Here is a 20,407-nt window from a genome sequence, read left to right as displayed (position 1 = left end):
GGACTCGGTCTCCGCACTCCTCCCGGGGCCTCCTACCGCCGCCGCTGGCCGGAGAGTCGCCGCCTGGGCCGCTGCTGTCGCCACCGATGCAGCCGCGAATGAATGCACAGCGGCGCCTCGCTTATCCGGAGGTCAAACATCCTTCTGCCTCGAGCATCCGGATCGGGCCGGACCCGGAAGTGAACACATGGAAAAAAATAAAAGAGGAAAGCGTCTCTCCAGCGGCTGTGGAGGCCCCCGACTGCCCGCAGCGGCGAAAAGAGCCGAGCAGAGCCGAAGATTACACTAACGTGCTCGGATTGGTCGGATCTCCAAGAGGAAGGCAGGCGGCGTGCTCATTGGCTGGGGACTGCTCTAAAGGCTAAGCCCCGCCCCATTCCCGCCTTCTGGCGAGCTCCTCCTGAGGCTGAGTGCGCCGCGGTTGAAGGTGCGAGTGTGTTTTTCCGGACTAGTCCAAGGCAGTGGAGGCTTGGCAAAGTGTCCGGAGAGAGCGAGGGGACAGCCCTGCCATGGGTTAGGAGAGCTACTAAGAATTCAGTGAGCAAACGGCCGTAAGGGCGCCGTTGGTGCCAGTCAAGGTGCCCAGCCTTGCTTTTACAGGTGCCAAGCCGTCCTAGGCCGGGCTGGAAGCATGACATCACCAGGCTGACGTTGTCTCCTGCTTCTCGCTGACCCCAGTGCTGTCAGGGAGTCGGGTGCTTAGAAGCACTGCCCGGCTCCGCCCTGCATCTCCTGGGCCGTCTGTGAGGAGCGCCATTCCGAGGTGAAGTAGTGCACGTGGTGTGATAGGTAGTAGCCCAGGTTTTCGAATGAACCTCCTGGAATTCTAAGGCTAACCGTGACTCAAGTCATTAAATTATCAAGTGTGGTGAAATTGTTATTTTCTGACTCCACTTTCTAGTCCACACAGCCCTCATAGAAAACAGAATATTACATTCCTTCCTCTAATGAGACCGCTGAGGAAACCCACCCACCACAAAGACAGAGAGGGCGCTAAAACTGTAGTTATTTGAAATGTTATTCTTACGTCTGAAATTCTTTCAAAAGTTAAGTGCACACCAGGAAAATTCATGGCCTAGTGCTGCTTAAAGATAATCACTTGTGTATTGTTAAGTTCGCTGTTACAGGAGATTTGAGTGTTAGGTATATTTTTCCTTCTCTCAAAGTTTAAAAGGTTCCAATGAAACAAATGCATTTTAAAATGAAGATTGACCTTATATTCCCTCCCTGCCTTTACAGGGTTATGTGTTAGCTTCAGAAGGGAAGTTAGTATGGAAAGTTAGTATCTTTGTCTTTGTGCTACGTGGTGTGACAGTGAATTTTTTACCACTCTCATGCTGTTTCCCAGAGGAGGAGATCAAGAAGTGATTGGTTTTTCAGCCTTGAAAGAGTAATGGGAAAAAGCAGCGAAGGGGCCTGGGGATGTAGTTCAGTGTTAGAGTAAATGTGCGCATCAAATGACGTACCCGCCGAAGTATCTGATCTGTTGCATGACCCAGTACTAGTCAGGACACAAAATTAACCCAAAAAGGAAAAGAAATGTCTGCAGTATAGAAAACAATTTCATAAAATTCGCCAGCGTTTAAATGTTCTCAGTTCCCACCAAGCCATTTTGTAAGTAAAGATACCAACTCTTCTAAGTTTTAATAAACGTTTAAGAAATATAAAAAATGATAAAATCATTTTAAAATTAGAAATGAATGTGAATGTTTATATTTTTTAAATTTTAATGAAGATTTTCATTAAAATTTGGCCTGTACATAAAACTTGGCAAGTAATGTAGTTAAGAAACAATAAAATTTTCAGTCATTCTGTTAACTTGCAAGAAAAATAAGACAATATGAGAACAGATCATATGAATGAAGGAAAAGCCAAACTTTAGATATTTTAACTAAAACTCTGTCTTATATAGCTTAATGTCTCAACATAAGCAGACAGTTCATATTCTTCCATAATTCTTCCATGTATCATAAATATAGTTCATTTGTTGTGTCACCCCATTTCCTAGCATTGTTAGTCTTTAGATGTTTACATTGTTATTTTTTTCAACACCAATTTAGTATAAATCTTATGTGTTCATGTTGTCACAGTCTTTTATAGCATACTGGAAATTTGCATTTCATCAATTCCTCTTTTGACAAAAGCTTTCTCTTTATGTTCTACAAACTATTTGCTTTGTTTGGGAGGTAATGGTATGTAGATTTTATGAAAAGTAAAGCTAGCCGTTTCCCAGTCTTTGTAAGCAATGAGACTTAAAGTGGGAAAAAGAAGGAAAGGGGTAGATTGATTAGAGTTTTAGGCAGAAAATTATGAGATATTTATTAAAACTTTTCAAAGTAAAGACAGATGAAGCATTCATTCTCTTCTTCCAAATACTGACAGGGGTGATTTCTGGTTGACATAGAGTAAGACCTGAAAAAAAAGCAGTGGGTACATTTACCAGTAATTCTGACAGGATGATTTACTGGTTGACATAGAATAAGACCTGGAAAAAAAAGCATTGGGTACATCTTTCTTTTTCAATATCTATCCTATCTCAATATTATCTATCTATAAATATTGTAATATTATTCTGTTCCAACATTGTCTGTTATATATATTTTAATACTATTCTTTCAGTATTATGAATATTAAATAATTAAGAATTAACTAACGACCAAGTAGAAAGAAGAAGAATGCAAAATAAGACATTGTTAAAGTAGCCAGAAACTAGGAGCAGAGAAACATATTTTACTTACTACTTCCCCAATGAAGCCTGTAGTCATGGGAAGAGACAAGAAGGATTCTGGAAAGAAGTTAATCATAGCAGCTAGATCAGGTTTTTGAAAAGCTATTCCTTAGCAGATTTACTTTCGGATTTTTACATGAGTACATGTAGGAAGAGTCAAGACAGTGTTTTATATCATCCATAGGAGAATGCTTATAAGTATTTTGTGGGTAGAAAAATGAATATACAAGAATCACAAAACTTTCCTCAGACTCTTATTATAGTTCATAATAATGATCTCTAGAAATGTTAATTAAATCCCACTTTTAGAACTTCTTAACTCAAGATATGCCATGGTTTGGAATCTTAATTATTAATGCAGCAGTGTTGGGCAGTGTTGCCTGTTGGGAGGTGTTTGGATCATGGGAACAGAACTGTCTTTGCGAGAGTGAGTCCTCTCTGGTGTGACTGGAAGAGCTACCTTGAGAGCAAGTTTTATAAAGTTCTCATCATGCTCTTTTGTGTATGCCCTCTTGCCCTTCCACTTTCTACCATGAATTGAAACAACATAAGGCACTTACCATGTTCAGACATCTGATTTTGGACTTCCCAGCCTTCAGAACTTTTAGCCAAAATAAAGCCCTGGGCTTTATAAATAAGCCAGTCTCAGGTAGTCTATTACATAAATGAAAAGTGGACTTAAGACAGACTATAACAAAATTTAATAGACTAAGTTGCTTAAGCAATAGAAATTTTTTTTTCTCACGGTTCTGGCCATTGGAATTCCAAGATCAGAGAGGCAGTTATGTTAGGTTCTAGAGAGGATTTTACTCTGGATTTCAGATTGGTGTTGTCTTCATGTCCTCACATAACCTTTACTCACATAACCTCTATGGGTATGGAGAGCCAGAGTGATCTTGCTCATCTTCATCTTAATCCCATCATGAGGGCCTGCATTCACAATGTCACTTAAGCCTAATTACTCCAACGTCCCACCTCCAAATGCCATCACATTGTAGTTTTAGGTTTCAACATACATATTTTGTGAAGATAAATTTTCATTTCATAGCACCCCTCGAAGGAATACTGTCCATGTAGAAAGTAAATCATCAATAAGTAAAAGGGAAGGTGAAAGTTAATGTGGTTAATAAAAAAAAGTAATTTGTGGAGAGCAATATTACAACCTCATCAAAGAGAAACTATATCCTTAAAAAAAAAGAACTTCAATAAAGAAAACTGTAGAGAAAAACTATAAACATGATAAAAGGGTAAAAATGCCTTATCAAAAATGGTGACTAAATCTCTAACTAGACAGTTTTAATTTTTTATTTTTTCTATTTGCAGATCTGAATTTTGACAGCTTTTAGGCAAGATTAACTGTCCAAAGAATGTTGTTTTGCGATAAATGGAGTTAGGTACGGCTGTTATTTTTTTCTTAATGGTTTCAAGAACAGTTTAAATTCTGGGTAATGTATGACTCTGATGACCATAGCAATTAGTCCCTATTCTGTTTTCCCTCCCCTTGACTTCTCCTGTTCCCCGTAATTGTATCTCCCAATATCCACCCAAGACTCATCCAAATTCGTGAGCCAAATCTGAATACGACTAAATGTTTTGTCAGTTCCCATCCATAGGAATCATGAAGTCTTCTGGCTGAAGATGTAGAGTGCCAAGTATGAGCTCCAGCTTCATGTGGACCTCAAGATCTGCCACTTGCCTGTCTCTCTAATGTTTCCCAAGCTATAGCACTGGATTCTCCTTTGGTTACTTCTCCTAAATGAAGCTGTATCCTTTCCAAACCACTGTAGAGAAGGCGTAAACTTTAAGCTTGCTTTGGAAATTTGTTCACTAGTTCCAGTTTTGACAAGATTTTGCTTCTCTGGATAAGTTCCTACTGTGATGGATTATTTTCAGATGACTAAACTTCAGTCATTCTCCACTGACTAGGATTGTTGGGTTACTCTATCCTTCTGCTGGGTAGGACTACACTGCTGCCAATGCTTATCTAAGCCATGTCTGACCTTCATGTACCCTTTGGACAGTAAACAGGGAAGTCAGCCTCTTTGTCTAATTATGTTTCTTTGATCTCTCATATTTGATCATACTTGGTCTTAACTGCATCATTCTCTTCACCAACTTGTACTGCTTAATTCCTGACATGTCATCATCCTCCAACTTAATCTTATTAAGTATTGATTCTATATCCGGCTGAACAAAAATCACAAAGTCAACACGAGTTAAAATTGATGCAAGAGGAACCCTCACTTCTATTTAGTTCTGTTTCACTGCTATAATTAGGATTATGCCACTTTTCAATGTCCTTCTGTATTTCTTCCTTGCACAAGCTTTTAAGTAGTCTAAACCTCAGTTCATCTACAAAATGGGACAATAATACCTATATCATATTTGATATCCACAAGAGTAAATGCAATAATGTGTCTATAATATATTTACCACACTATTTGGTATATAGTAAGTACTAAATAGCTGTACTGTCTGAACCCTAGGAATCTGTATTTTAGAAGCCAACTGTATTATGAACAGTAATAGAAGCTGAAAATGTCAAATATCTAGCTATTGTCTACTTTAAGAGTCTAAGACTTAGAACTGGACTTAGGACGCTAAGGTAAAACATTTTTTATTGAATTTGATTTAGGCCCTATTATTCTTTTTTACCAACTGTGTATTGACATTTATGGGATAATGGCTATCCATTGTTTGTTTATAATTCCCTAGTAGATTTCTACTGAGATTTCTCCTAGTTGAGTTTTCACTACCTCACTCTAAAAGTAGTGATCAGGGTCCCTACTTTTCAGTAAAAGTTTTATAGATGAGGGGGTATCTGTGGAGAATACAGTGCTCAAACAGTGCCAACTGAGTACCTTTTCTCTAGATTTGAATCTGGAACAGAGGAACATGGAAACTAAAAACAGAAGGGCACTCCATCCAAAAAGCAGCACTCTGACTACACAGTTTCTGCCACAAAACAGTGGAGATCATCCTACTTCCCTGTCTCTGTAGAATTTTGGGTTCTGCCTAGACCATGTCTTCCAGCTTCTGTCAATTCTGTGAGACCCTCTTCCCAGCTGCCTTTTACTGAATTCTATTTTGCTTGCAATACCTAGAGTGTATTTTCAGTTTGCAACTGAAAAATACTGATGCTAGGCTTCATTCCTGGCTTTTATTTCAACTCTTCTCTGTGCCTCCTGTGTATCCTTTCCTTGAGTGATCTGACTGTGGGTCCACATAAACACTTAAATTCAAAGCCTTAGTTCAACTTTGGTTCATTTCTTCAGCTTCAATCTAATGTAATCTCTGTGTCATTGTTGTGAGGCTCTCTGGCTTCAGGCTTATGTTCTCCTAATTGGCAAAGCTGGTCATAGGGCTCTGCTGTGCCCTGTCACCAGGCAGCTCTACCTTGCTTCTTGCTGAAACCCTGCCAATTGCAGACCTAACCCTTTGGAACATGACTTAATGCTTTGTAGTCTGCCAGTTTGGGTGACCTCTCCTAACAGAGAACAAATTTCAGCCAAATGCCATTTCTTGCTGCTTTCTAGAATGATTACTTTAATATGCACTAGTGTATATTTGTCAATTCATATTCATAATAACATTCAATATAGTCCTGTATCCCATTTCTTATACATCAATTATATTCTTCTGATCCTGCTGACACAGTCAGCAGAGAAATACCAAATGATCTCTTTGCAATGGAATAAATTTTCTGTTAAAAAGTTACTGTATGGCTGGGGATATAGCGCAGTGGTGCAACACCTGCCTGGCAAACACGTGGTCCTGAGTTCAATTCCCATTACCAAAAAAAAAACAAAAACTGTTACTGTAGATATTTGAGTATGTGGTAATAGGGTGCAATTTGTTTTTTCAAGCTCATTAAATCAATTCTTGTTTTAAAGACAATGCAGTTGTGGGGTATTTGGAATATAAACCAAAGATGCAATCCTCAGCTTTCTCCTGAATGTCTTTAAATCAGACATTGATACCTTATTGGAAATCTGTCAGTGGTGTTGAACATGCTACTCTATAGAATCGTAATCAAGGATACGACAAAGAGGCTGGTTATAGAATTCTTTTCCAGATATCATAAAAGCCAGTTTGCATGATTATATAATAGTAAATGTTACATCCTAACTCAATACACTAAAACATTGGCCAAAGCAATAAAAATAATTATGTAACAGATAGTAGAACTGTGATTGGTGCAGAAAGGAAAGGACAATAATTCTGAAAATATAAAACAATTTGTAAAGGTCATAATTGTGAGTGACTTTAAAGTGTAGTTAATTTTTTATATTCTTCATAAGGTATGTTACAAGGACAGAAAACTACAAAAAAATTTTTTACTTTTCATTAGTCATATTATTAATGGTAGTGTTTATACTGCTTTTCTGAGATAATTGTGTCTGTAATGTGGGAACAAGATAAATAATTATGGGGGCTGGGGATTTAGCTCAGCAGCACAGCTCCTGCCTGGCAAGCGCAAGGTCGTGAGTTCGATTTCTGGTACCGGAAAAAAAAACAAAAATAAATAAATAAATAATTATGGTATATTCTAACTCTGCTACTCCTAATATTGATACAGATGAAAAGAGAGATCAACTAAACAGCCTATAGTATTAAATTTGAATTGAAAGTATCATCATGAGCTCATGCACATTTTCTAACCTAGTCCACTGAAAGGACTAAAACCTGACTCAGTTGCAGTGAGTATCTTTAGCACCCTATAACAAATTATCCCAAACTTAATGGCCTAAACTACAAATATAATATGTTATGAATCTAGAGGTCCAAAGACCAAAATGATTCTTACTGATCTAAAATCCAGGAACTGGCAACATTATGTTCTTCTTGGAGGATCCATGGGAGAATTCATTTGCCTGTATTTTCCTGCTTCCAGAGGCTGCATTCCTGTTTCCATCTTCACAGCCAGCATCTCACCATTCCAAATTTATTTATATCCTCATAGCTCTTGGAACTCTGGTCTCCTACTTCTCTAACTGAGTCTCAACCTCCCACCTGTACTTATCAGGATGCTTGTGATTACGCTGAGCCCACCAGGATAATCCAGGATAATCTGTCTCAAAATCCTTAACTTAATGCAAAGTTCCCTTTATTGTGTGAGAGAATATATGCACAGTTTCTGAGGATTAAAATGTGGATATCTTTGGGGGATTATTCTACCTACTGCAGCCTCCAAGTCAAATAGAATGGTTGTAGATTGCAAAAAGGGAGTAGAGTCTAACCCAAGTTGCTAAGACGTAATATATACAAATGTCACATCTGGCATTTAGAATAATTTAATTATTATTGCCTAGTGGCTTTGTATTGTGGCAAATGGGAATTCAGTAAAACTAACAACTACTGAGTGTCCAGCTAAAGAATGTGAGGCATTTTCTAGATGACATCTCTTTTAATAACTATATGTAGGTATCATTTTTCCCTTTTCATAGATGAGGAAAGTAAGGCTCAGAGTTTAGGCAGAATGTTCAGGTCACTCAACTAACAAGTGACAGAGGTAGGATTTATATACAAATATGCCTGACTCGGCATTCTTTATATTTACACTGCTTTTTCATAATGTGGTAGAAGTGAAAAAGAAGACCCTAGAATGTACTGTCAAACTGAGGGATTATTTATACAATTAACTTTGCTAGGTTGAACCTGTTTAGGCAAAAGAAGAAAGTGAGGAAAGGAAAAGGAGAGAAAGAAGAAGTATCCTAAATTAGTGACTAAGCAAGCTAAATTGGAGCAGTTTCAAATGTAATATATGGGAGAGTAATATGAAAGGACAAGCTGAAGCACAACTCTTAAGACTTTTCCTAAACACATTTCAAGATTATAGTACCTGCAGGTAACACTAGTCAGAGAATTGCCATGGTCTATAGTCAGAAAAATTTTAATCAATTCTTATTCCAAAGAATGACAGGTTCTTTAAGCCAAAATAAACATTTTTTTCCTCTCATAACACTGGGAATTGAACCCAGGTATTTAGATTGAGCTACAGCTCCAGTTCTTCCCTTTTAATTTTGAAATAGTGTCTCAGTCATTAAATTGCCCTAGCTGGGGTTGAATTTATGATCTTTTTGCCTCAACCTGCCACAGTACTGGGATTATAGGCATGTGCCACCACACCCAGAATGCATTCTCTATATACGCTTGGCTTAGTTGTATAATTGATGTTTTCCATCACATATGTATACATGTTGTTATTAAGAATTAATTTAGTAAATAGTTTTCAACTTTTAACTGCTTACAACTGTAGGCCGCTTTTTCAACTACTAAATCCTGAGGATTCAGTTAGAAGTTGCATTGTTTGAATTAGTGTTTGTTCTAACATGTCCTGATGAGGCTTAGTGTTGATGAAATTGTGTTAATCTACTGTCACTCCTTAGAAAAGAAGTGTTTGAGCATATCATTTTAACCTGGCTTATCACATTAAATTTATGAAAACCCTAGTTGAAAACAATTTTGGAAGATTTTCTAAAAAACATGTTATCCTTCTTTTTCTACAGATACTATATTCTCAAATTTATGGTTGGATTTAGTTGGATATATATGGTCTGATTTTGTGTCTCCTCCACTGCCCCAACAAACACTCCTTCAGTAGATTTGCTTTACTATGTTCCCTTTCTGTATTGCTGTTTATATTAAGGAATATAAAAAACATCCCTACAAAACTCATTATTTTAAATAGTGTAGGAATACATTTTAAGGGTAATATTTATGATATTACACCACTTGAATCCTTTGATATGAAGATCCAAAAAGCAAATGTCTTTTAAGTTGCAATACCAGAAAGAATATGTCCCTTTTAAATAGGTGGTTTGTTTTAATCTTGCAGGTGTCATAAGTAATTTTTTTTCTTTTTTTATTTAATGAAAAAATAAAATCTCATAACAAATAAGAATAACAATAGTTAATACACTGTATATCATCTTCAAAGTAGTTACTCAGAGTATAAGACATCAACAAAAAAGGTTAACTTACAGAGAAGAAACAGATATCAGCACAAAACTTTTAGTGGGCAAAGAAACTGGTAGGATAAATGAAACAAATGAACATATAAATTAAAATATTTTTGAAACAATGATATAGGTAAGTTAGGGAACTATCTGAACCTCTCCCTACTTCCTGTTTTTCTATCTTCCACTTTTCTCATTTCCGTATATATATATATACACACACACACAGTTTCTCATATAAGAGAAACTATGTGATATTTAAACTTGTGTGTCTGACATTTCATTTTTTTTTTTTTCCGGTACTGGGAATCAAACTCACGACCTCGCATTTTCCAGGCAGGCGCTGTGCTGCTGAGCTAAATCCCCAGCCCGACATTTCATTTAACATGTTCTCAAGTTGCACCCATTTATCTACAAATTCCTTAAGTTTATCTTTCTTTATGGCAGAGTGGTACTCCATTGTGTATAAATGCCACATTTTCCTTATCCGTTCATCCGCTGGTAAACATATACACTGTTTCCAAGATCTAGGTGCTGTAAATTGTGCTGCTATAAGCATGAATGTGCATAAATGTGTAATATGATAATTTTAACTCTTTTAGGAAGATACCTAGAAGGGAGCTTGCTGGGTTAAATGGAATTTCTGTTTTTAGTTTTTTGAGGACTCTCCACAATGATTTTTGACATAGTGGTTGTATTAGTTTACTTTCCTTCTAACAATATGGAAGAGTTCCTTTTTCCCTGTATCCTTATCAACATTTGTTATTATTAGATTTTTTTGATGATAACCATTCTTTCTGGGTTAGGATGGTATCTTAAAGTAGTTTTACTTTGCATTCCTCTGATGGCCAGTAATGTTGAACATTTAGTCATATATTTATTGGCCATTGGTACTTCTTCTGAGAAGGTCATTTAATTATTATTTTTGCTTATGGTGCTAATTGGTAGGAAGCCTAGAGCCAACTTTGTAGCCTATCTCTAGATAATCCATGTATCTGATGACATGCATTTTAATTATCCAGTTCTGGTATAATCTTATGTTACATAGTCTAGTTCTCATGTCAGTTTATTTTTATCTTGTTATATGGGTATTTGTAATAAACTGTCTTGATTCTTTTGATTTCTTTGAGGCAAAGTGTAGGAAATATGTGGAATACCTTAAGTTTCTGTTTGTCTAATTACTTAGCACACTCCATGAAAATTGTTGGGATTTTTCAAATTTTGGAGCGTATACTTATATTAGTCTGACATTTTCAGGCACTGTGTGGAATATTTTATGTGCCTTATTTGATTTTCAGAATCCCAGTAACTGAGTACTTTTATGTCTATTATAAAAATGAAAACTGTAAGGGAAAGCCACTGGACAATTTAGAACATGACAATCTGATATATGTCTGAAGATTTCTCCGGTTGCTATGAAGAGCTTAAACTATAAGGACAGGAAGTTAGGAGAGTACTGGAATATTGTGTGTACAACATAGTGACTATGATTGGGAAAATAGAATAATAGAGGTGTTGAGAGGTGTTAGATGCAGATACTTTAATTAATGTGTGTCTGTATGTATTATTAAATTTGGTGTGAAGGGGGAGAGGCACCATTTTTTCTTTTGTGAAAGCCAATAGCCTGTCAGCAGACTAAATGAAGGTTAACAGATGTCAGGTAAAGTTGCCCTGTCATTCCATTTCATATTGATGATGTGACCCTACCCATCTGGGCTGTCTTCCAAGGAAAGGTTGTGATTTGTTGTGGAAAGAGAAGGAGAAAACTGCTGCCTACCTTTCTTACTGTGTTCACTTTTACCAAGTGCCATATCAGCTCTCCCTTGAGCAGATGTCAGGGAGCTAAAAACTTCCAAGTTTATTAAGATTCCAAGACTTCTTACTTATTTTTTGACTTTTCCCTTCTAATAACTTCTGCTCACTTAAAACAGAGCTTTTAAATATAAATAGAGCAGTGCACAGTCTAACAGCTAGGAAGGTCTCAGGTGAAAATATGGAGCCAATTTAAGCCTGTGCCGGGTCTCAAGCTTCATGGACATGACTAAAGTAAGTTCCTAGTGGATTATCAAATCCATGCTCTGAAAAAACAAAATGTGTTTCAAAATGGCCTAGCATGGTTTAAACATTCTGTCCCACCAAAGTTCTAATTTTTGCCCTCTTGCCTCAACATATTTTTCTCCTTTATGATCTCTTCATTGTGGTCACAGTAATATTGGTTTCCCATATGTGTCTGTACTGTCTGAAAATAGATTATATGTTTTATGGATTCTTTAATCCATAAATCTTTAATCCCAGACAGGAACCTCCCCTACCCCACCCTTCAGCATCCCTCTTCCTGGTCTTCAGTAAGCCTTTTGTTCTCTATTAAGTTTCTGTTTTTCCCAAACTGATGTAATCTCTTGTCCCTGTCTCTGCCATATGCTAAGAGGGTAGAATTCAGTGTAACTTTCATGGCCAGCCGTGTACCTCTAACTTGTCTTAGTTGTATGCTAAGAAGGTGGAATTCAGTGTAACTTTCTTGATCAATCATATAACCTGTAATTTATTTTAGTTATATGCTAAGAAGGTGAAATTCAGTGTAACTTTCTGTCCAGTCAACTAATAGCAAATACTCTGTTCTTATACCTTTTACTAGGTTGTAAATCCTGTAAACATCCTGCTCCCTGAGAGTTGAATGCTTGGCTGTTTGGTGAAGGATCCCAGCCACACCCACAGGCATGAATAAAGCTATACACCTGCCTCCAGAACCCCAGGTGCCACTCAATGTGTTTGTCTCAGTCCACTGAAGTGCTTATTGGGAGCTGTAAACACCTTCCAGAGCTGTAAACACTTTTTTTTATGAGCTTTAACGCTACTACAACAATACCATACATAGGTGGTTGTCTTGTTCCAAAGTGTTTGTTTTGCGGTGTATTTGTTTTGTATATTGTCTGTCTTCCACAATCACCTCCAAAACAAAAACACACACACTCATATACATTGACTCTGCTTCTGTGTATGCAAAAAATTCAGCCACATTAATCTCCAAAAAGCCTGCTAGATCTGCAATGGCAAGCAGAAAAACCAAAACAACACCCAGGATTTGGAGGCAGATTTATTTATGTTGATGGCACTGATCAGGATTACTCCCAAAATATCAGGCCCTAACCTCTGGTGGTCTAGGCCTTATATGAGATAAGCAAGTAGGAAGTACAGAGGCAGAATGGCGATTGGTTTATACAGTGTGCATCATAGTGACCAGATATGCATCACAGTGAACAGCTCTTTCTAAGAGACAGGAGAAACCAGATCTGGAACAGGAATTATTACCTGGGCAACTAACAAAATGAAGTATATTGGCTGGAGGGGGAGCGCATTTTGTGCTACAGATCTACATCCTTTTCAGACTAAAGTTGTGTTGATTTCTGGTGAAGTACTTGGAATTTTTTACCTTTAATTTCATCTCTTACCAACTATAGATTCCTAGATCACTTTGGAGTCCATTCTAAAGAGCTTCACATAGTCTCAGATTGGGTAGTTTGGTAAAGTTGGTAAAGTTACCAGAAATAAAGCACAGGAAGTAAATGGTCCTCTACCTTTGGAAGCTATGTCAGATCTAAATGTTCTGAATTTAACCCTCATTTGAATCTCACTTCCAGAACCGGAGCTATTTCCAAGATCACCCTTTGGTTCAAATTATCCATATCATGGGTCTCAAGAACCTCCACTGGAATAAACCCCCAGGATACTTTCTCTCTGACCTCATTATCAATTTTTTTCTGTTCTACTTGCCTCAAGGAAAAAATCCACCCAGTTATCTAGAAGGATATGAATTGCTAAGGTGACCCTGAGATAGAGTTAACATTCTAGTTATCTTTTAGAAGTAGCTTCTTATAATTACTAATTTCTAGATATCGCTTCCCCTATCTTTTTCTCTAAGTCTTTATATTTTTTTAAAAAATCTATTAAATCACCTATGTTTGTAGTACATACAGTGATTGCTGTTTTCCTGGTTGGAGACTGGCTGATAGAAGCCTAGTATTGCCTAAAACTCCCTAGGGCTGAACTGATACTCTTAATTGACTGTCTCTCTCATTCTCTCTTTCCTCCTCCCTCTTCCCACCTATCTCCTCCCACCACCCTCTTCCCTCCTCCCTCCTCCCTCCTCCCTCCTTCCTCCTCCCTCCTTCCTCCTCCCTCCTCTCTCCTCTCTCTTCTCCTGTCCTTTCTCCTCTCTCATTCTGATGACAGATTTAGCATAATTCCTAGTCTATATATCTATCTATCTGTAGCTATTCATATTCCTATTTTTGTTCTGGCCAATTCTCTATTTAGGTATCTGGTTCCATCTTTTTGTTTGTTAGAACACATTACCTATTGTTGGAGTAGCAGTTCATTCTCCACACCCTTCTTAAACCAGATATCCCAATCTTCTATGGTTTGAATGTGTCCCCCAAAGTTCGTGAGTTGGAAATTTAATCCCCATTGCAACAATGTGGAGAGGCTGGCTTTAAGAGGGGATTATGTCAAGAGGGCAGCCCGTTGTTTTGTGGATGGATTAGTTATCATGGGAGTGGGTTGCTGATAAAAGGATGTTTTCAGCCCATTCCTCTCATGTGTGGGTGTCCTTTTGCCTTCTGCCATAGGATGATGCAGAAAACAAGCCCTTACCAGATGCCAGCCCTTCAACTTTAGACTTCCCAGTCTGTAGAAACATAAGAAATAAATCTCTGATCTTTATAAATTATACAATCAGCTGAGAGTGGTGATGCACACCTATAATCTCAGCACTTGGGAGGCTGAGGCAGGAGGATCACTGTGAGTTCGAGGACAGTCTGAGCTAAAAGCGAGTTCAACATAGCAAGGCCCTGTCTCAAAACAACTGCAGTCTCAGATTCATGTTACAACAGTATAAAACAGAGTAAGACATAATTCAAATCAATTTGGCCTACATGCCATTCTTAATGTGCTCTTCTTTCTGAAACACAGTACTGAAATAGAAGGTATTTTGAAGATAGAGATTGAAGACAAGTTTATTGATCATTTTCACCATTGGATTTGTGAATTTGAACAAGACAACAAAATAATTTGTACCTCAGTTACTATACTTGTGAAATGAAAGTAATAATAAAATCTACTTCATATGACTGTAGTCAAAACAAAAAAGCCCAACATGTTCAGACTTTGAAGCATTTTTTGTACTTTTTTAAAGTCGTAGCTCACTATCAGTCTTTCTAGATAGTTCCTCTCTCCAACACTCTGGTTATTATCATAGCAAAGCAGCTAAGAACTTATTTTAATGTAGTCTGATAGTTAATTCTTGCATCAATTTGAGTAAGAAATGCCCAGCTGATTGGTTTAGCATAGCTCTGGGTTTGACTGAATGGATTTATTGAAGATAGAAAACCCACCCTGGGTGTGTGGATTTACTGAAGATAGAAAACCCACCCTGGGTGTGAGTGGCACCAACCAACAGACTTGTAGCCTGCATGGAATAAAAAGGGGAAGAAGAAGGCTTGCTTCTGTTTCTTTGGAGGAGCTCCAATCTTTGCCTTTGCCTTGGGCATCTGTGTCCTGGCTTCTAGCACAGACTCTTCAGTCTTGCACCTCAGACCTTTTGCTTCCCCATATGGACTCGCATGGGACTCTACAGTGAGTGCTACACCTCTGACCACAACCTGCAGCTCTCCAGCGTGCAGAAAGCCCTTCTGCTCTCTTCCACACCTGACTCTGCTGGTGGCCATCATAAGCCTACCATGTAAATCCATTTATTATATTATATATATTAAAATGAAAATAATGTATTAAATCTGTTTCTTTAGTGAGCACTGAGTGATACATGTAGCCAAGACCTTCCTCAATTGCACCTCGTAAAATCACAAATGTAATAGGCCACTTAATTCCTCCAATATGTGAGTATGCAAGATAGCAACAGTAAATGTTTTAACAACTAGTACTGGGGCAGGGGGCAGATAGAGCTATGCTTTAGAGAGTTTGCTAATTATCATTGTGTGAGTATTACCATGGTCAATTTCAAGCTACTAATATGACTTCAAACATCTTACAAAATTCCTCATTATTTAACAGTGAGCTCCATAGCACACCACTGTCCTAGTCTATTTATGGGTGTTAGATGCTAGAAATACTTGTATATATTGGTATTCATCAAGACTAGATTTTTTTCCTTTACTCTTTTTTTTTTTTTTTCTCATCTTTGTTCTTTTCTGTTACCTTTATGTAATTCTTTTTTTTTTTTTCCATTACCAGGAATCGAACTCACGACCTTGCACTTGCCAGGCAGGCACTTGTGCCGCTGAGCTAAATCCCCAGCCCCTTCCTTTACTCTTTATTAGAGGTAAGAGAATGTTCCTTCCTATAATGTCCTTTTACACAGCAAAAGTCCTGAAAATAAAGCCTTTTTAAATTTTTCCTTATTAGTAAAATTGTCCTCTGATGATACTAGTATAATTAACTGTAAAGAATTTAAAGGCTGTGGAGTCCATTTTGGAAAGATTGATAATATAATGACTGCTAAATTCAAAATGGTAGCAAAATTTACAATGCCTGTGAAAATGATACCAACTATAAAATATCTAATATTAATAGGTATTTTAAAAATAAGTATAGAGAGCCCTTCCCGGTCCTTGCCACAGCTTAGAAAGTTTATATTTGCAATCCCATGAAAAGTTATTGGAATTCTAGTGAATTAATTCTAATCTACCACTTCCAGTGCAACCCATGGTGAGAATAAAGACACTGAGGCATATTTGTAGCTACAGGGAGTCAAGGGACCCTAAGTCCAGCCACGATGATGGCTATCTGGAACAAAGGCCTTGACCCAAGGCCAAACCCAGGTTTTACTCTTTCATGAAGAAGGGAGTGGCTTGAGGATAACTGACTGTGAGAACCGTGGAAAGTAGGTGAGTGCCGTGAGCTGAGCTAGGTAGGAGGCCTGAAATCACCTCTGCAAATAAAGAGAGAAGGATATGCAGAAAGAGTAATATGTGTAACACAACTGAGATTGTATCCAATTTTTGGAGGTCGGTGCTTCAGCTCTGGTGTATAATCTTTCCAGCCCCAGGAAGTCATAGCCTCTATTCCAAGGTTCCATCCCAGCAGACAGCATGGAGCATTGGCTCAACATCCCACCTCATCCCAGCTCATTGTGTTAACAATGGGGGTCCAGGGAAACACGCCTGCTGTCTTCAAAGATTGCCTCAGTTAGACAGATGTGCATTGCTTAAAACCAATTGATGGGATAAGGAAAAGTCCCAGCCAGCTCTGTACATATCAGTACATGGAAGTAGGGTCAGGCTCAGCCAAAACGGAGGCAATTGCTCTTTAAGGAGAGTCACCTAGGTGGTCCTCCACAATATTAACTAAAGTCTTTATTTCTTTAATCACCTCCAAAACTACTACTTCTTCCTCAACCCCTGGCAACCACTGATCTGTCTTCATTTATAAAATACTCTATATCCAAAATGTTTTATAAACAGAGTCACACACAGTATTTAACCTTTTAGGATGGACTTTTTTCTCAGCATAATTTCTGGGCAGTTCATCCAATTTGTTGCCAGTTTCAATAGTTCATTCCTTTTCATCACTAAGTAGTATTCCACAGTATATATTCACCAGTTTATTTAACCATTCATCTATAGAAAGACAGATGGGAGGCCCAGAGATATAGCGCTGCAGCATAGTATCTGCCTGGCAAGCAGGAGGCCCTGAGTTTAATTCCCAGTACAAAAAAACAAAACAAAAAAAAAAACAGATGGGCTGATTCCAGTTTTTAATTTTTTTTGTTGTTCTTGTTTTCCTTTTTTGTTTTTGAGACAGGGTCTCGCTATGCAGTTCAGGCTGGTCTTGAGCTCACTTTGTAGCCCAGGTTGGTCTCGAACTCGCAATGATCCCCCTGCCTCAGCCTCCCAAGTGCTGGGATTATAGGCATGTGCCACCACACCTGGCTGATTCCAGTTTTTAGTTATTATGACTAAACTACTGTGAACATTTGTGGACAGGTTTTTGTGTGAAAGTGAAATTTCATTTTTCTGGGATAAATGTCTGGGAGTGTAATTGCTGGGACATATGGTAGTTAGATGTTTTATTTTATTTTAAGACACTTCCTGCTGTGGCTTGTATCTAGATGTCCCCTCAAAGTCTCATGCACTCATAGGTGTGGCTGTTGGGAGTAGCCAGATCATGTGGTACTAGATCATAGTGTGTGCTGCTGGATTCATCTACTGATTGGATTAGTACAGTTCTGGGTGTAGCTAAATGGATTTACTGAGAACAGAAGACATACCCTGTGTGACAGTGGCACCAACCAATAGGCTTATAGCCTGGGTAGAATAAAAAGGGTAAGCAGAAGGAAGGTTCATGCTTCCTGTCTGCCACACCATGAAGTGTTTCTTCTCTGCCATGGCTCCCTGCCTTGGAGTAGCTGATGATGGACTGAAACTTATACAAAGTGTGAACTGAAATAAACTTTTCACCTGTAACTTTTGAGGATATCGGGTATTTTGTCCCAGCAATGAGAAAACAACTAAGATCCTGCCAAACTCTTCCAGAGTATATAAAACCATTTTATATTCTCATCAGCAGTGATTGATGCAGTTTATGCATATCCTTACAGGCATTTGATTTATCACTGTTCTTAATTTTAGCCATTCTGATAGAGTGTCTAGTGATATCTCATGGTTGTTTTAATTTGCATTTCTCTAAAAGCTAATAATTTTGAACATTTTCTCATGAGATCACTTGCTGTCACTATATCCTCTTTAGTCCAATACCTTTTCACATTTTTGGCCTATTTTCTAGTTGTATTATTTGATTTATGCTTTTGAGAGTTTCTTTTCTTTTTCTCTTGCAGTGCTGAGGATTCAACCCAGAGCCTTGCATATGCTAGAGAAAGCATTCTATCATGAGTCATATCCCTGTGTATCATTCCTTATAAATTCTTGATAGCAGGCCTGTATTAAATATATGTCTGAAAATATTTTCTCAAAATCTTAACATTGTCTTCCAATTTTTGTAACAGGGTCTTTCTTATAGCAAAACTTAAAAATTTTTGATGAAATCCAATTTATCAATTTTTCCTTGCATGTGTCAGGTTTTGATGTTCATGAAGCCTAAGAATCTTTTGCCTATCTCAAGATCCTGAAGATTTCATACTGTTTTTTTTCGTAAAAATTTTATAATTTACACTTTAATCAATGACCTATTGAAAGTTATTTTTTATGTAGGTATGCAGTTTTGACTGGATTTTTTTCTTATTCAATTGCTTTTTTATTTTTGTTAGGTTTATTGGTACAGTTTAGGTATAGAAAATGATCACATTCATCACAGGGAATTTATACTTGTACATGATATAACTTGATTCTTTTTTTTTTCCCATTCCCCTAGCTTCCCTTCAACCCCTCTTTCCTTCCTCATTTACAAGGGTTAATTTTCATTTTTTCCTTCATTTTTTTCTTTTACCTTCCTTTCTTTCTCCCTCCCTCCTCCCTAGTCCTTCTTCCCATCTGAACATTTTCTTCCTGTTTCACAATTACTGTTACACATTTTGATCCTTATTTACACTTCCACTTTCTCACACCAGAGAAACAGTGCACTATTTACAACGTGTGTGTCTGATTTATTTCACTTAAGAGTATGGTCTTAAGGTGCATTCATCTACTTAGAAATGTCTCAGGCTTATCCTTCTTTATGGCTGAGTAGTATTCCATGGTATTAAAAAAAGAAGCTATGTCTTCCTTAACCATTCATCAGTTGATAGACATTTGGGCTATTTTCAAAATCTAGCTAGCTACCACTGTGGAAATCAAAGTAGAGATTCCTCAAAAAAACTAAGACTAGAGGTTCCATTCAACCCAGCTATTCCTTTTCCTAGTATCTACCTGAAAGGATTAAAAACATCATACCAAAGTAATATATGCACACCCATGTGTATACTGGCATAGTTTGTAATTTAGTTGCTTTTTCAAGTGTTCAAGACCATGGTAAAAAGCCTACAATACCTGCTTTGAGTTGGTTTTGCCCCTTTGTCAAAAAGTAATTGAGCATATTTCTATATGTTCATTTCTATGTTCTACGTGCTGTTCCATTGACTAATGTGTCTAGCCCTCTGTCAATAATATATTATTGATTATTGTAACTGTATAATAAGCCTTAATATAACAGTCAATCTTCTAAATTTATTTATTTTTTTGGTATCAGAAATCAAACTTAGGACTTTGCACTTGCTAGGCAGGTGCTGTGCCTCTGAGCTATACTTCCAGCCCATTTTCTTTGTTATTTTTAAAGATATTCTAAGGCATGTGCCTTTTCATACACATCTCAAAAATAAGCTTATCTATATACAAAACATCTTGCTAGAATTTTGATAAAAGCTGCACAAAGCCCATAAATGAATTTGGGGACAACTGCCATCTTTATTCAATTGGGTCTTCTAATCTAAGCATGATAATATGTCTCTCTCCATTTACTTAGTACTTTTTTTTTTCTGTACCAGGAATCAAAATCAGGACCTCATGCTTGCCAGGCAGGTGCTGTGCCACTGAGCTAAATCCCTGGCCCTACTTGGTAGTACTTCTTAATTTCCAGTATTTTATAACTTTCAACATAGAGATTCTTTATATGTTTTCTGTGTTACTGTGCTGAAACCTGAAACCCAGTGTGATGGTACTGAGATGATGGAACCCTTATGAAGTGCCACTTAGTGGAAGATGATTATTTCCCTGGG

At 37.5% G+C, this 20,407-nt stretch overlaps 1 long non-coding RNA gene across 2 annotated transcripts; it reads left to right on the top strand.

Moving 5' to 3' along the window:
* Positions 1-6: 6 nt before the first annotated feature.
* LOC102011798 lies at positions 7-15,956 on the top strand. 2 transcript variants are annotated; one of them, XR_001231894.1, is made up of 4 exons: positions 7-763; positions 4,052-4,122; positions 4,329-4,492; positions 15,934-15,956. It is a non-coding gene; the product is annotated as an uncharacterized LOC102011798 (long non-coding RNA). The 2 variants fall into 2 exon arrangements; XR_001231893.1 differs by lacking the exon at positions 15,934-15,956 and having other exon boundaries at positions 4,329-6,367.
* Positions 15,957-20,407: the final 4,451 nt, after the last annotated feature.

Source organism: Chinchilla lanigera, unplaced genomic scaffold (genome assembly GCF_000276665.1).
Source record: "Chinchilla lanigera isolate Chin_1 unplaced genomic scaffold, ChiLan1.0 scaffold00120, whole genome shotgun sequence".
In the NCBI taxonomy this organism is placed as follows: domain Eukaryota; kingdom Metazoa; phylum Chordata; class Mammalia; order Rodentia; family Chinchillidae; genus Chinchilla; species Chinchilla lanigera.
The sequence above is the reverse complement of the archived record's forward strand: the minus strand, read 5'-3'. Positions and strand labels throughout refer to the sequence as shown.